The 14,542-nt window shown below is 45.4% G+C and overlaps 1 protein-coding gene and 1 pseudogene across 5 annotated transcripts in view; both read left to right on the top strand.

Annotated features, from left to right (window-relative positions):
• The window catches only part of LOC147442295 (dynein regulatory complex subunit 3-like), a 159,440-nt gene that overhangs the window by 89,545 nt on the left and 55,353 nt on the right, over positions 1–14,542 (top strand). The window lies entirely within an intron of this gene.
• On the top strand, positions 4,290–14,158 carry LOC147442297 (uncharacterized; annotated as a pseudogene). The gene is made up of 9 exons (XR_015190323.1): positions 4,290–4,758; positions 4,881–5,453; positions 5,577–5,613; positions 5,802–5,920; positions 6,006–6,284; positions 6,385–6,478; positions 6,718–6,919; positions 7,018–7,297; positions 13,990–14,158. The product of XR_015190323.1 is annotated as an uncharacterized LOC147442297 (transcript).

The raw sequence follows: 14,542 nt of genomic DNA, 5'->3' as shown, positions 1-14,542 counted from the left end.
GGAATGGGCCTTCAGGAGAAAATGAAATTATAAGCTTCATAACATAAAACAAGAAAATGCCATTTTTAAACTTCCAACTTGTGGCGAGATGCATGGCAATGAACCTGCTAGAGCGTTTTGAGTGTGTTGACCCTTGCAGAAGCCAAAAGCTACAAGCCTCAGCCTCAGACCCAACCCACGAGCTTTATATGGACGCAAAGGTGCCAAGTGCACGTGGCTAGCTGCTATTGAAAGCATAAACAACTGTTTGCAGAGTGCGCAATTAGTGGTTTGGTGGGCATTGAGGGATCTGCATTCGATGCACCAGAGTTTTGGTGCTGAGATGATGTTCAAGATCTTTCTTGTGTGCAGGGCCCATAGTTGCCAAGAGTTTCAGAAACAGAGTTAAATGGGGCCCATAGTTGCTCAAGATTCAAGGTTCGGTACATCATAAATAGCTGAAATCAGAAATGTGTGGGACCCAAAATGAAATATGACAATAACTAGTCAAGAAATGTCGGACTCTGCTGGCTGCTACCACCCAACCCCCCCCCCCCGGGCACTGCCTTGCATTCCGCCCCACGCCCTCACGCTTCCCTGAGCCTGCACACCCACCCCACACATCCCCCTCGCGTTGCCTGCAACCTACCCACCATTCCCCCACTGCCTCCTCGTGCTATTATCACCCCTCCCGCCTGTCACTACTTCAAGCTGTCCCCCCCTCCCCCCATGTTCTCAGAGTTGCTCACTTGAGCTCGCCTTTGGTGTTGTTTCTCAACGATATCGACTCGCCTTGTCGTTTCACCTCGCTCTCATCGACGCCCTCGATCCACCTTCGCTCGCCATCACAACAACAAATATAGATGGAGGATTCTGCTCCGCCACAGAGAGACTTCACTGAAGCCCCCTCGCCATGTTCTCGGGGGGGGGGGGGGGGGTTTGGGGATCATAGACCCAGCACAACAGAGCAAAGTCCTTTTTGGGAAGTTTGTTGTTAGAGAATTGCTTCCAGGGGAGGAGCCCTGGAAGGAGTTTTTGCTTCAGCGGCTTAGAGCTCGAGTACCTTATGCAGGAGGCCCATGGAGACCTTCTATCAGATGGATCTTTACAGAGATGCGTAGAGTTGGTCTGAGCAGGAGACTAGAGAATTGTTTTGCTGCGAGTCTACTTCGCTCTTGGGAGCAGTTGTGGAGTGGCCTGGAGCAGCACCAGCCCACTTGCACCTCATTGCAGTTCGAGATTGTATCCTCCATGTTCGTCGAGATCCAGGGCGAGGGTCGCTACACAGAGTCTCAGTAGAGGCTCCACAGGTTGTCGAGTATTGCTTTCAGAGGATACGAATAGTGGGCATCTGTGGGAGAACTTGTGTCATAGATCTTGACCCAATAGCTCTTTAGACAGGCTATTAGAGGCTTTGGGCTTGGGAGAGTTGCCGTATGGCATGAGTGCAGTGGGAACCTAGAGAGTGGTTTTGGAGAAACCCTTTCTCTTCAGCCGATCATCCAGGGGTCCCTTTCTTTCAGTAAACTGTTCGATTGGGGCATCACATACTGACAGCATGGAGAGAGGCTCGTTCTATTGTAGCACTTCATTGGCAGGAGGATGGTCTCATAGCTAAGTTCTTGTCACTTGTCACAAAGTGATGACGTGGCTGCCCGCTTTGCTAAAACCCTAATCCTAAAATCAAAAACCCTAATTTTGTTGAAACCCTAATCCTAACCCTGATTTGCTGATGTGGCGGGCTGACACGTGGCCTGCTGTATGGACACCAGCGCGATCCACGGAAAGCTGGCAGATTTTTGACATCGCTTTTACATGGACTGTTTTTGGGGCTATTTTGGACTTGCTTTTAGCCACGCAAGTTGACAAGAGAGAAAGCCTCTTTGCTTTATTTTAGCAAGAGAGAGAGAAAGTTAAAGCCTCTCTACTTTATTTATTAATAGAAAGAGAGAGAAATAACTTTTGCTTTATTTACAAAGCTTTTATTTGAAGCTTTTGATTTTAGCTTTTGGTGCTTTGCCTTTAGTAACCCTTGTACCTTTACATACGTGAGCAGGTCTCTCACAACTCAAAGCATCTGGACGTAGAGTCTGAGTGTGAGTGCCTGCCTGCACTCTTGTACTTTGAACTCAGATTAATACAAAAAGAAATACCAAAAGGAGCGCCATGTCTTTGGGGCCAATATCTCTAGTCACGGAACTTCGCCGAGCCAGTGTTGAATAAATTGTGAATTGTGAATTGTTTTGAAGTGGTTATTTGCTGATTTCGTGGTAGATTCTTGACTTGGAGTGTCCAAGTCTGTTACAATGGTATCAGAGCATGGCCGATTTCTCTTCTACGGGAAATCCGATCTCAATTTTTTTTCCCGCAGCACCTATGACTTTAGGCAAGGATCAGTCGACTCCCTCTGCATCCGGAGATGCAGGAAGGGATCACAACGAAGATTCCGGCAAGAAGTATGGCCCGCCTCGGCCTACTCAAGCGGAGCGTTAAGAGATGGAGCGCCGACATTTGATCGGTGATGCAACAAAGATGATGCTTAATTTTGCCAAGGACTCGAAAATGGCAAAATATATGAGCAAGACCTCTCTGGAGGAGGTGCACACGCAGTGACAGAAAACCACAACACCACCCAAAATCCACTTTCAAGAAACCTCCTGTTTCCAAGAAGTATATTGAGAAGGAATTAAAAGAGGTGGTGGATGCACGACCTGCTCAGCTTTCTGACGCGCAAAACAAAGCTGAAAAGTAGGGCAAAAAGCAGAAGAAAGGTATTGACTTCCGCAGCTATTTGGATCGTCAGTCGACATTTAAAAAGGCAAAGAAACAGAAGAAGCGTGTTCGATTTGAAGAAGTATCTAGTTCTTCTTCTTCTTCTGACAGTTCTTCTAGCTCATTTGACTCGAGCAAAGAAGACCGAAAGGTAAAAAGCGAAGCAAGAAACAACGCTTCGGAAAGGGCAAGAAAAAGGCAAAGAAGTCTAAATCTCGCCTAGTGAGAGACAATTCTACAGAGCACTCGTCTACAAACAGTTCAGAACTCTGACGACAACAACTTTTATGCAAAAAAGAAGAATTTCTATAAAGCCAACCAATATGACTTTTTAGAAGACAAAAGCAAGAAAGTTCGAGAGTTTAAGGAAGGTGGACAATCAATTAAATTTGACACGTTTTCGGGATATAGAGATGCTTCGAAGGCTTTGTCTTTTGTACAACAGTTTGACAACGCTTTCGCAAGAGGACGTTACTCAGAGCACTCTAAGATTCGGAGAGCTGCCTCTTACTTTAAGGGGAATGCTCGAACTTGGTGGTCCACGCTTCTATTAAACAAGACTGCGCTAGTTAAATGACTGAAATTCAAGAGGCATTTTATTTCTTCTTGGTTGACTCGAGAGTATGAATGTGATATACGAACTGTTTGGAACTATCTTCGGATGACCAAGAAAGATATGGACGCTAATTGCGAGAGATTCTGGAGCTCTTTTCTACCCGCCTCTTTATTTAAGAAGATCTCGTTCAAGGAGCAGATTGAGCGGTTTACCTTGGGTCTTCTTACAGAGATCCGAGATCACTGCTTGGAAAAGAAGTCAACTTCTATTTAGGAGTTGCTGAGTCATACGAAACGGGGTTTTGCCATTCACTCTGGCAGTCTGACTTACCCCACCGATGAGATCATGATACAAAGAGCTGAACAGACTTCGACAAATGGAAGTAGAAAGAGAAAGAGCAACTCAGAAAAGAAAGATGCACGACCCAAGCTTACTCCTCAGAAGCAGGCTCGCTTCATCAAGGAGGGGACATCGAAACCGCGAAACGCGTTTCGGCATGCATGAAACGTGAAACGCTTGAAACGGCCGAAACGTTGCGGTGTGCGGGTGAAACGCCTCCAGTGAAACGGCTAAAAAAATTTGGGGGTTTTTGCCGAAATCGAAAACTTAGCCTTATCAAAGGCTGTGGGCAGCGGGCGCTCTGTTTTTTTTTTCCGTGTGGTTTTTTTCTGCTTGCGAGCTTTGAACGTTGACGCGAGAGCCTACCGGCTGCAGCGTGCGACTCGTCAAGGACTGGGTAGGTAAGTAATTGCTCTCTCTCTCTCTCTCACAGCAGACAACAGATAGCAGACAATTCAATTGTCAATTTGTCTGTTGTTTGTTGTGAGAGAGAGAGAGAGAGAGAGAGAGAGAGAGAGAGAGAGAGAGAGAGAGAGAGAGAGAGAGAGAGAGAGAGAGAGAGAGAGTGTATTATCATTTATAAATTATGTCATCGTTCACTTGTGACGTGACTCAGTCACGACTCACGAGTCACTCACGTCCCGACTCCAGAGTCTAGAGTTTGACTCGAAGTCTTGAAGATTTTTGCGGTCAATTTTCTCACGTGTGTTCACTGTTACATGTATCAAAATTTGCAGGGCTGAGGATCTTCAATCATGGCGAGAGGACAAAATCAGGCAGCTTGTAATTGAGAGGGATCCATGGGAGTCTACAGTTTTATTTTCAAATATCACAAATCTAGCTCTCGCAGGGTTGTATGTAAGCTGCGTGGGGATGTGCTCACTGGAGGTGTGACCCGCTTGAAAGCCCATTACACTTGGATCGGAACCAAAGGGAGAATGCATGCAAATCTGTTTCCGAAGAGTTGTGGCTTTCTTTTGGGGGTGAGTGGGCGAAGTACATCAGTATTGTCAATGCCCTCTCTCGAGTTCCCAATAGATGAAGAGGCCCTCTTAAAGAAAGTCCAAGATGAAAAAGGTAAATTGGCTGCTCAAAACGCTCCCTTGCCTATGGTGGGTGCTACTTCTAGTACTCCACGAGCCTCAACTTCAAATATCCCTACTACATTTAGTACTCCATGAGCCTCGACTCCAAATATCTCTTCCACCTGTCGTGCTCCAAATGTTACTGCTAGTATGGAAGATAGCAATGCAAGAGATGCTATAGAAGCTAGCACTCAAGATGTGGATACTAGTCATGCTGCTGCTCCTATTAGCGCCACACAGGTAGCTCCTTCCCAACCCGAAGTGAGACAACTTGGAGTAGGTACGCATAAGAAGAGGGCTCACACATCTGGGCGCTCTTCTACATTGCATGATGTTTGGGCTCCTAGCTTGAAGAAGGCGGCGGAGATTGCCGAGGATCGTTTTTTTTACCAATGCAACATTGCATTCCATGCTGCACGCACAGGGGTCTACAAAAGATTTGTGAATGCTGTCTCAATGGCTACAGCTGCGGGAGCGCGAATTACTCCTGTCGGATCTGAGGCACTTCGCACTAGCAGATTGACACGTCAAGTAGACATGGTTCATGAGCAATTACAGGATCATAGAGATTCTTTGGCAGTATATGGCTACACTATCATATCGGATGGCTGGAAAGATGTGCGAAAGCATCACTTACTCAACATCCTCGTCTCTTGTTGTACCGGCACAACATTTTTGAGAGCCATTGATGTGTCAGGAGCTGGCATACGAATCACTGGTATGTTTCTTATCCTTATTTCTTGTCTCTTGGAAATCAAAGCATAGAGCGTCATAGTTCAAAGTGAAGTGTTTCTTACAAGTTACAAGTTACAACTTACAAGATTCGAATCTCAAATGTGCAGGAGAGCTTATTTTCAGCACATTCGAGATGCTATCGAGGAGGTTGGGCCACAACATGTGGTGCAAGTGGTGACAGACAATGCAAGCAATTGCAAGATTATGGGCGAAATGTCGAAGCTGCATATCCACACATAGTATGGAGTCCGTGTGCATCACACTCCATTGATCTTATGATGGAAGATATTGGTGCACTACCATGGGTGACTACACTAGTTGATAAAGCTCTACAGCTTATCAACTTCGTTCATCGAAAATCATTTGCTCTAGGGTTGTTCACTGCCCATTGCAAATGGGCTCTCAAGAAGCCGGCAAAGACCCGATTTTGCTACATCTTTATTGTCTTGTGCCGGTGAGCTTCTCAAAGGTTTCCTATTCTTTGAATGCCCATTTTTTAGACTTATGTGAAGCTCAAATATACATTGTTTTATGTACAGCTTGATGAAATGCAAAGAAGACTTGCGTCGTATAGTGGTAGATGAAAGGTGGTTAAATTGGCAAGACTCCACCACTCCTGCTGCCGTGGCAATCCTTGATGGGGTGATTTGCAACAATACGTTTTGGAGGGAGATTGATGGCCTTCAAGCAGCTCTTCGGCCGATTGTTAGCGTTTTACTCTTATGTGATAGTGAGGGATCCACCCTCGGTCTCCTCTACGAGTTCATGACAAAGTTGAGGGTAGCCATATGTGATTGCACGTCATTGAGCTCAGACAGGTAAGGTTTTTGAAATATTTATCTTTCTTTCAAGTCTTAACTCTTATGGCATTACACATATCGTAGTTCACACGTGATTATGTGAACTTGTGACATGTAGAGTAAGCATCATCCTTGACATATTTGATGACGATGGAATTGGTTTCACTGTCCTATACATTGTGTAGCCCACATGCTACATCCGGCTTGGAGAAGTGAGACTCAGAGATGCGATCGTGTGCTTTTGACCGGATGGAATGAATATGTGGAGAGAATCTATTGAAACAATGGTCATGTGCAAAATCGACTAGAAGAGGATCTTTTGGAGTAAAGAGATAAAGATCTCTAAAGTCTATACGTATAAGGTCTTAAAGCACAATCATAAAGAGCATATTCTAAAGTCTTTAGAGCTTGCAAATTGTGTCTTGATACTTGTGAGAAATTATACATATAGGTGGCAAGGGAAATTTTTCTCGTCCAATTGCCAAAGATGTTGAAAACCAAGCACTTCCAGTTTCATGGTGGGAAAAATTTGGGGGTTTGACACCCATGTTGCACTCTTTGGCTTTGCGGGTCCTCTCCCAAGAGGTGAGCTCATCCGGTGCGGAGAGGCTATGGAGCATAATGGGGGACATATATACAAAAGATCGAAATAGGTGAGCTTCTCAATGAGAATCTAGCTTTGGTCATACGTTCATTGCAGTGACTAGTCTATGCATTTTGCCTAACTTGCGGTGTCTTAACTTTTCTGTAGGCTCAATACTCCCCAACTTGATAGGTTGGCATTTGTTAATGCCAATCTTCGGGTATTGGAGAAGGCGGGTGGATTGGATAGTGCCGGCCTTGTCAGTTGGCTATCAAAGCAAGTGGATCATTGACGGATTGTAGTTGAGGCAGCCGACATCTCACATCTGCAGCCACATACACCTGAGGACGATGTGTATGATTTCATCCGTGAGGACATGATGAGGTTCTCATGACAGACTTGTTCAACTACTACTAGTGCTCGTCCTGAGAGAGCTTGTCACCAGGAGGTGTATTTTTCCTGTTGCCTTCTGTAAATAAGTATTAGATATATTTATTTTATTTTTACTTGTTTGTCCCAAAACCCTTGAAAAGGTGCAAGTGGACATTGCATGGCCAGTGTGAAACGGCTGCAGCCAAATGGGTTTCTCACATCGGGGATCTAGGTCGGTCAGACAGGGACTGCCCGAGCCAGTTAGCACTGAATTCTGACGAGTATGGAAGCTCGTGTGCGCCAAACTGGAATTTGGGCCACTCGTCAAGTCACTGCAACTTTATAAGTTGAAAGGGGCCAGTAAATTAACCCACATTGTAGATGTTGGTCAAATGGTAGTCTTCAATGATGGTCAAGAGACCGATAGGGACGCCATGGAAGCATCTCCTAAAATTTAGGGAACTGCTATTTTTGACCGGAAAATGTGTTCGCGTCATTAGCTCTGGAATGACAAGGGGAACATTTTATTGCTCTGCTGCCAAGTCAACTGACGCACCAGTTGAGATATTTTTAGCAGGGAAAGCCGAAACTCGGAAACTGGGCGACGTGTCAGCCTGTGAGCGATTCTGCCACTCTGGGAGGCAAAAACGAGCTGCATATCAACAAAGGGGGCGCCATTTTCAGCCTCAGGTGGATTGTAGCAGGTACAGAAGCTATGGAATGCTTACCTTGCCCTCTATGCACAGTATGGTGGCGGGAGTGATGCCCCGCACGCTACATACTGCTCTCTTTCTCCCCTACGTACAGTATGTTATGCCCCACTAGTGGGCTTCTCATTTGACCTATGTACAGTTCTGGGGGTTTATGCGCGTTTGCCAAGGCAAGAGCCTTCTGAACAGGAACCGGATTAGCTAATTGCTAATCCCCCACAGGTACGCACAGTTCCATCACGAAAGATTGCGAGTTTGGAGAGTTTTCTCGCGTGAAAACTCGTCCAATTCACAGGGGAACTGTCCCATTGCGTGCGGGAGCCCTTGGGACACGCGTAGGCGTGTTCGCTCCGCTAAAAACGATCCGAAACAGGGAATTACAGCCTGCTGTGTTTTTCTGCAGGTTTAGGGTTTCGCACCTAAACTGCAAGGGAACATCGGGGGAGCCTCGTGAGAGCCTTGGGATGCGTGTACAGGCTTTTGGGCTCCCGGCAGTGAAAAACAGAGAATTACAGCCCGCTGAATTTCTGTGACAGCTCACCAGAAAGCTTCCAGATATCGAGGGAATCCGTCCTAGACAGGTGTTTTTGACCTACAGGGGTTTTTGCGCCGTTATGTTGTTGAAATCCGGTCGAAAACCTGCGTTTTCAGCCCTCGCCAGGTTTGGACAGCTTTGTGAAAGCTTGTGCTAAGTGGTCGGATCGTCTACCTTAATTTGAATAAAGAAATACCGAAAGGGGTGCCAGTCTTTGGGGCCTACAGGGTGTCGGTCTCGTGTGCGCAGTGACATTCTAGTCGCTGGACGCAACTGTGTTCTCTTCCCTTCTCAGTGCTCTGTGTAAAGTTAACAGGTAATTGAAATAGTACCGCCCTCTACGTTGTATAGGCCGGTTATATGGTTCCATCGACGGGATAGTCACTTTTTCTTCAAAAAGTGCAGCGTGGATTGTTGTGGGTGAAAGCAACACAGAGCTTGTTGATATGGCAGAGAAGAGAGACCAAATACTTGAAGAGGGATCTTCCTCACATGGTACATAGAAAATTCCTTCAACTCTTCAAGAAGAGGACAGGTTGTTTAGAATTCAACTGCGTTGTTGCATGGATATGTTTCAGCCGTTGGCTAACAACCCAAGGATGCAGGAGTTCTTACAGGCTCCGACACAGGGTTTTCAGTCTCCTACACAAGGCATGACTGAGCCGTTGCAAGAAAAGGAGATTTCCAATGTGCAGAGGACTCATGATGCTCGAGGGAAAGCCCATGTGGTTGAGCAACTAGCGGTGTCCAATGATCCAAAGCAACTTGCTATAGCTGGACAGGAACCGTTTGTGAATGGTCAAGGGAGCAATGAACAGGCTATGCGTCAGACCCTTCCATTACCTAATACTTATCCTGGTTATTTTGGAGGTGGTTCAGTGTTTCAAGCTATGGCTGGACCTTCCACAGGTTATATGCCAGGGAATGTGTTCGGGACAATGCAAACAGGCATGGGTAACCCTATGTACGCGAACATGGGTGTCCAACCAGGTTTTCAGGGTGCCTATGGCCAGTTTCGAGTGCCTGGAACACAATTTGGTATGGCTGGTTTTTCGCAGCCATACGTACAAAATGCAGATATGACAGGGAAAAGAGTTGATGCGAGTGCTGGAATGAACACTCATGGAGCACCACTGCTACAGGCACCTGTTTATGATAATGTGGCTCCTTTGAGTCAGCCTAAGGATTACAAGGAAGGTGGGCAGGGAGTGAAGCTTGAAACTTTCAGAGGAACTGAGGACCAATTGAAGGCTTTGACCTTCATACAGCAGTTCGATGCAGCTTATGCTGGAGGCAACTTCACGGAATTTTCAAAGATACGCAAGGCTGCCACTTTCTTGAAAGGGAATGCGCTCCAATGGTGGACCGCATTGTTGAACCAGGGTCAAACCCCAACAACTTGGGTACCTTCTTTGATGACATGATTGTCTACTCAAAGTCTGAAGAGGAGCATAGGGATCACTTGACCGCAGTTTTCAATGAGCTACGCAAGAATAGGCTACTCATCAATGCGAAGAAAAGTGAGTTCTTTTTGCAAGAAATTCACTTCCTTGGGCACATTGTTTCAAAGGATGGGGTACGCATGGATCCCGCTAAAGTGGAAGCAATTAGGTCATGGCCAGACTTGAAGTCCGTACATGACATTCGAAGCTTTCTAGGCTTATGTTCCTATTACAGGAGGTTCATCCGAAATTTTGCTGAGATTGCTTCTCCACTCCATGCACTCCAAGGAAAAGGAGTTACTTTCAAGTGGACAGCCAAGGAAATTTTAGCGTTCAAACACTTGAAAGAGAAGCTGACTTCAGATCCGGTAATTATTTTGCCAGATCTTTCTAAACCTTTTATGGTTCAATGTGATGCGTGTGGCCATAGTCTTGGTGCAGTTTTAATGCAGAATGGCCGAGTAGTCGCATATGAGAGTAGAATTCTTTTGAAGACTGAAAGGAACTTGCAAGTCTATGAGAAAGAATTGCTGGCAGTAATTCATGCTCTCACTAGTTGGAAACACTATTTGCTAGGGGCTGATTTTGTTGTCCAAACGGATCATCAAACCTTGCGATATTTTCTCACACAGACGAAGTTGTCTGAGAAGCACATGCGATGGGCAAACATCTTGTCAATGTTCCATTTTCAGATTGTGCATGTGCAAGGGCAAAAGAACGTGGTGGCTGATGCGTTGTCACGAAAGCCCCAAATTTCAGCAGTGTCAATTCCGTACCATTGTGAACTAGACGAAATGAAGACACAATATGCTGAAGATTCAGATTTTGCAAGGATCTATGACCAGCTTGTTGATGGGCAACATCATGAGCACTATATGCTTAAGAATGACTTTCTCATGATGCATGGAAAGTTATGCGTTACTAAACAGTTACGGCCAAAGATTTTGATGGTAAGTCATGCTCCACCTTATGCTGGGCATCGTGGAATTGATGCGACAGTGAAAGGGGTTGAGGCATTCTTCTATTGGCCAGCTTTGCGTCAAGATGTTGACACATTTGTAAGATCATGCTTAGTATGCCAAAAAGTCAAATTTGACAGACAAAAGCAACCGGGATTGTTGCAGCCATTGCCGATCCCTGATAGGCCATGGGAAAGTATAGCAATGGACTTTATCTTTGATCTTCCAAGGACGCAAACAGGAAATGATGGGATTTGGACTATCATTTGTAGGTTCAGTAAGCAAGCCCATTTCATTCCTGTTAGGAATAAGATAAAGCTAGAACACATGGTCAAGATATTCATGAGCAATATCTTTAAATATCATGGGATGCCTTAGTCAATTGTCAGTGACAAGGATCCACGTATGATGAGTCTTTTCTGGAAGGCATTGTTTGAAAACATGGGCACTACGCTCAAGTTCTCTTCTTCGTTTCATCCGCAAACTGATGGATAGTCAGAAGAGGCAAATTCTACTGTCTTGAACCTACTCAAATGTTATGTCTCAGAGCACAAGGCAACGTGGGAACACCATCTCTCATTGGTTGAATATGCTTACAATAACACTGTGCATACATCAACAGGTAAGGCACCATTTGAGATAGCGGAAGGAGGAAAGAAAGTCCCACCCATTTTGCAGACTAAGGACAAGATATTTGAGGCAGACAAGTATGTGCAAGATATGGATGAAACATACAGGAAGATAAAGATTGCTCTTGAGAAAACTCAGGCTAAGCAAAAGAAAGCTGCTGATCGTCACCGTCGTGAACTTGTATTTTCACTTGGTGATTGGGTACTTTTGCGCTTTGAAAAGGCCAGGTTAAGGAAAAGGAAAGGCAAGGAACGCTTGTTTCCTAAGCTCAGTATGCGATATTATCGTCCTTTTCAGATTTCAGAAAAGATCAGCGATGTAGCTTACAGGTTAAAGCTACCAGAAGGCTGGAAAATACATAATGCTTTTCATGTGAGCCTTCTAAGGCCCTTTGTTGGTGATGTGCCAGAGAATATGCTTGATGAGGAACAACCCGAAGTGGAAGAATTGGATGAAATCCTTGTTCCTGAACAGATATTGGCACATAAAGAAAGAAAGGTTAGAGGAAAAGTTGCAAGACGCTATTTGGTGAAGTTCAAGAACTATCCATCATTAGATGCCAAATGGATGGAAGAGTCTGAATTGCTTGATTCACCTCAGCTATTGCAATTGTATCTTGAAGCCTTTCAAATGGAACCCATAGTGACTTGATGCAACCTTTTTGGAGCAAGGCAAGAGCATGGTTCATGATGCTCAAGAGAGTAGTTAAGCAATTGTATCTACTCTTTCCATATAGAATTTAGCTAGAGAAGTTTGTGCTCAAGAGTACACTAGAAGACTTCTATGCTTGATATATGTGTCGTAGCCAGGTTGGTGGGATTGTTTAATCGTCCAACGCTACATTTCCGGAAGCATGTATATCTTGGATTTCCATCATAGAATATATGTGATATCAGGAGATATCTGCATGTATTATTGGCATGCAAGCGAGGTCGCTTGCAGTATTTCAAGGGTGGGGTGTGTCACCAGGAGGTGTATTTTTCCTGTTGCCTTCCGTAAATAAGTATTAGATATATTTATTTTATTTTTACTTGTTTGTCCCAAAACCCTTGAAAAGGTGCAAGTGGACATTGCATGGCCAGTGTGAAACGGCTGCAGCCAAATGGGTTTCTCACATCGGGGATCTAGGTCGGTCAGACAGGGACTGCCCGAGCCAGTTAGCACTGAATTCTGACGAGTATGGAAGCTCGTGTGCGCCAAACTGGAATTTGGGCCACTCGTCAAGTCACTGCAACTTTATAAGTTGAAAGGGGCCAGTAAATTAACCCACATTGTAGATGTTGGTCAAATGGTAGTCTTCAATGATGGTCAAGAGACCGATAGGGACGCCATGGAAGCATCTCCTAAAATTTAGGGAACTGCTATTTTTGACCGGAAAATGTGTTCGCGTCATTAGCTCTGGAATGACAAGGGGAACATTTTATTGCTCTGCTGCCAAGTCAACTGACGCACCAGTTGAGATATTTTTAGCAGGGAAAGCCGAAACTCGGAAACTGGGCGACGTGTCAGCCTGTGAGCGATTCTGCCACTCTGGGAGGCAAAAACGAGCTGCATATCAACAAAGGGGGCGCCATTTTCAGCCTCAGGTGGATTGTAGCAGGTACAGAAGCTATGGAATGCTTACCTTGCCCTCTATGCACAGTATGGTGGCGGGAGTGATGCCCCGCACGCTACATACTGCTCTCTTTCTCCCCTACGTACAGTATGTTATGCCCCACTAGTGGGCTTCTCATTTGACCTATGTACAGTTCTGGGGGTTTATGCGCGTTTGCCAAGGCAAGAGCCTTCTGAACAGGAACCGGATTAGCTAATTGCTAATCCCCCACAGGTACGCACAGTTCCATCACGAAAGATTGCGAGTTTGGAGAGTTTTCTCGCGTGAAAACTCGTCCAATTCACAGGGGAACTGTCCCATTGCGTGCGGGAGCCCTTGGGACACGCGTAGGCGTGTTCGCTCCGCTAAAAACGATCCGAAACAGGGAATTACAGCCTGCTGTGTTTTTCTGCAGGTTTAGGGTTTCGCACCTAAACTGCAAGGGAACATCGGGGGAGCCTCGTGAGAGCCTTGGGATGCGTGTACAGGCTTTTGGGCTCCCGGCAGTGAAAAACAGAGAATTACAGCCCGCTGAATTTCTGTGACAGCTCACCAGAAAGCTTCCAGATATCGAGGGAATCCGTCCTAGACAGGTGTTTTTGACCTACAGGGGTTTTTGCGCCGTTATGTTGTTGAAATCCGGTCGAAAACCTGCGTTTTCAGCCCTCGCCAGGTTTGGACAGCTTTGTGAAAGCTTGTGCTAAGTGGTCGGATCGTCTACCTTAATTTGAATAAAGAAATACCGAAAGGGGTGCCAGTCTTTGGGGCCTACAGGGTGTCGGTCTCGTGTGCGCAGTGACATTCTAGTCGCTGGACGCAACTGTGTTCTCTTCCCTTCTCAGTGCTCTGTGTAAAGTTAACAGGTAATTGAAATAGTACCGCCCTCTACGTTGTATAGGCCGGTTATAGAGCTACTCGAGCACGTAGGCCTAGACGTAGTGTTGTAGAGCTTGCTTCTACTACTAGGCGACTTACTCCGACTGCTTCAGAGTGTGAGAGTGATGAGGGGCGTCGGTCAGATGGATCTTAGTAGTCTCTTTTTGAGTCTAGAGGAGCGACTCACTAGCGCTCAGATTTGCATATTTTGTCATGCTACTTTATCATTTTGTCATGGGCCGGGTTTTTTGTGTTTACCGTATGGGCTTTGACACCATCACTCCAGTCTTGACTCTTTACAGTCTTGTGCTATGTAGTCTGTCGAGTCTCGACAAGATTATGGTTTGGATTTCATCTTATTTACATGGAGAATTGACTTATGTTCTTGACATTTCATGTGCATTGTGTTCAAACTTCACTACTAATCCATTGTTTTGTTTAGTTCTACTAGTAATGTTCGATGAATCAGAAATCTTGAGACTTGAATGTGCAAGTAGTTACTAGTTGTAACTTGTAACTTTGTAAGTTGTAATTTCTTGTCGCTTTGAGGTTTAAATTTTGCTCACTTTCAGTTT

This window comes from Adiantum capillus-veneris, chromosome 14 (assembly GCF_014529385.1).
Source record: "Adiantum capillus-veneris isolate H3 chromosome 14, ASM1452938v2, whole genome shotgun sequence".
Lineage (NCBI taxonomy): Eukaryota > Viridiplantae > Streptophyta > Polypodiopsida > Polypodiales > Pteridaceae > Adiantum > Adiantum capillus-veneris.
This window is presented reverse-complemented; position numbering and strand designations above follow the sequence as displayed.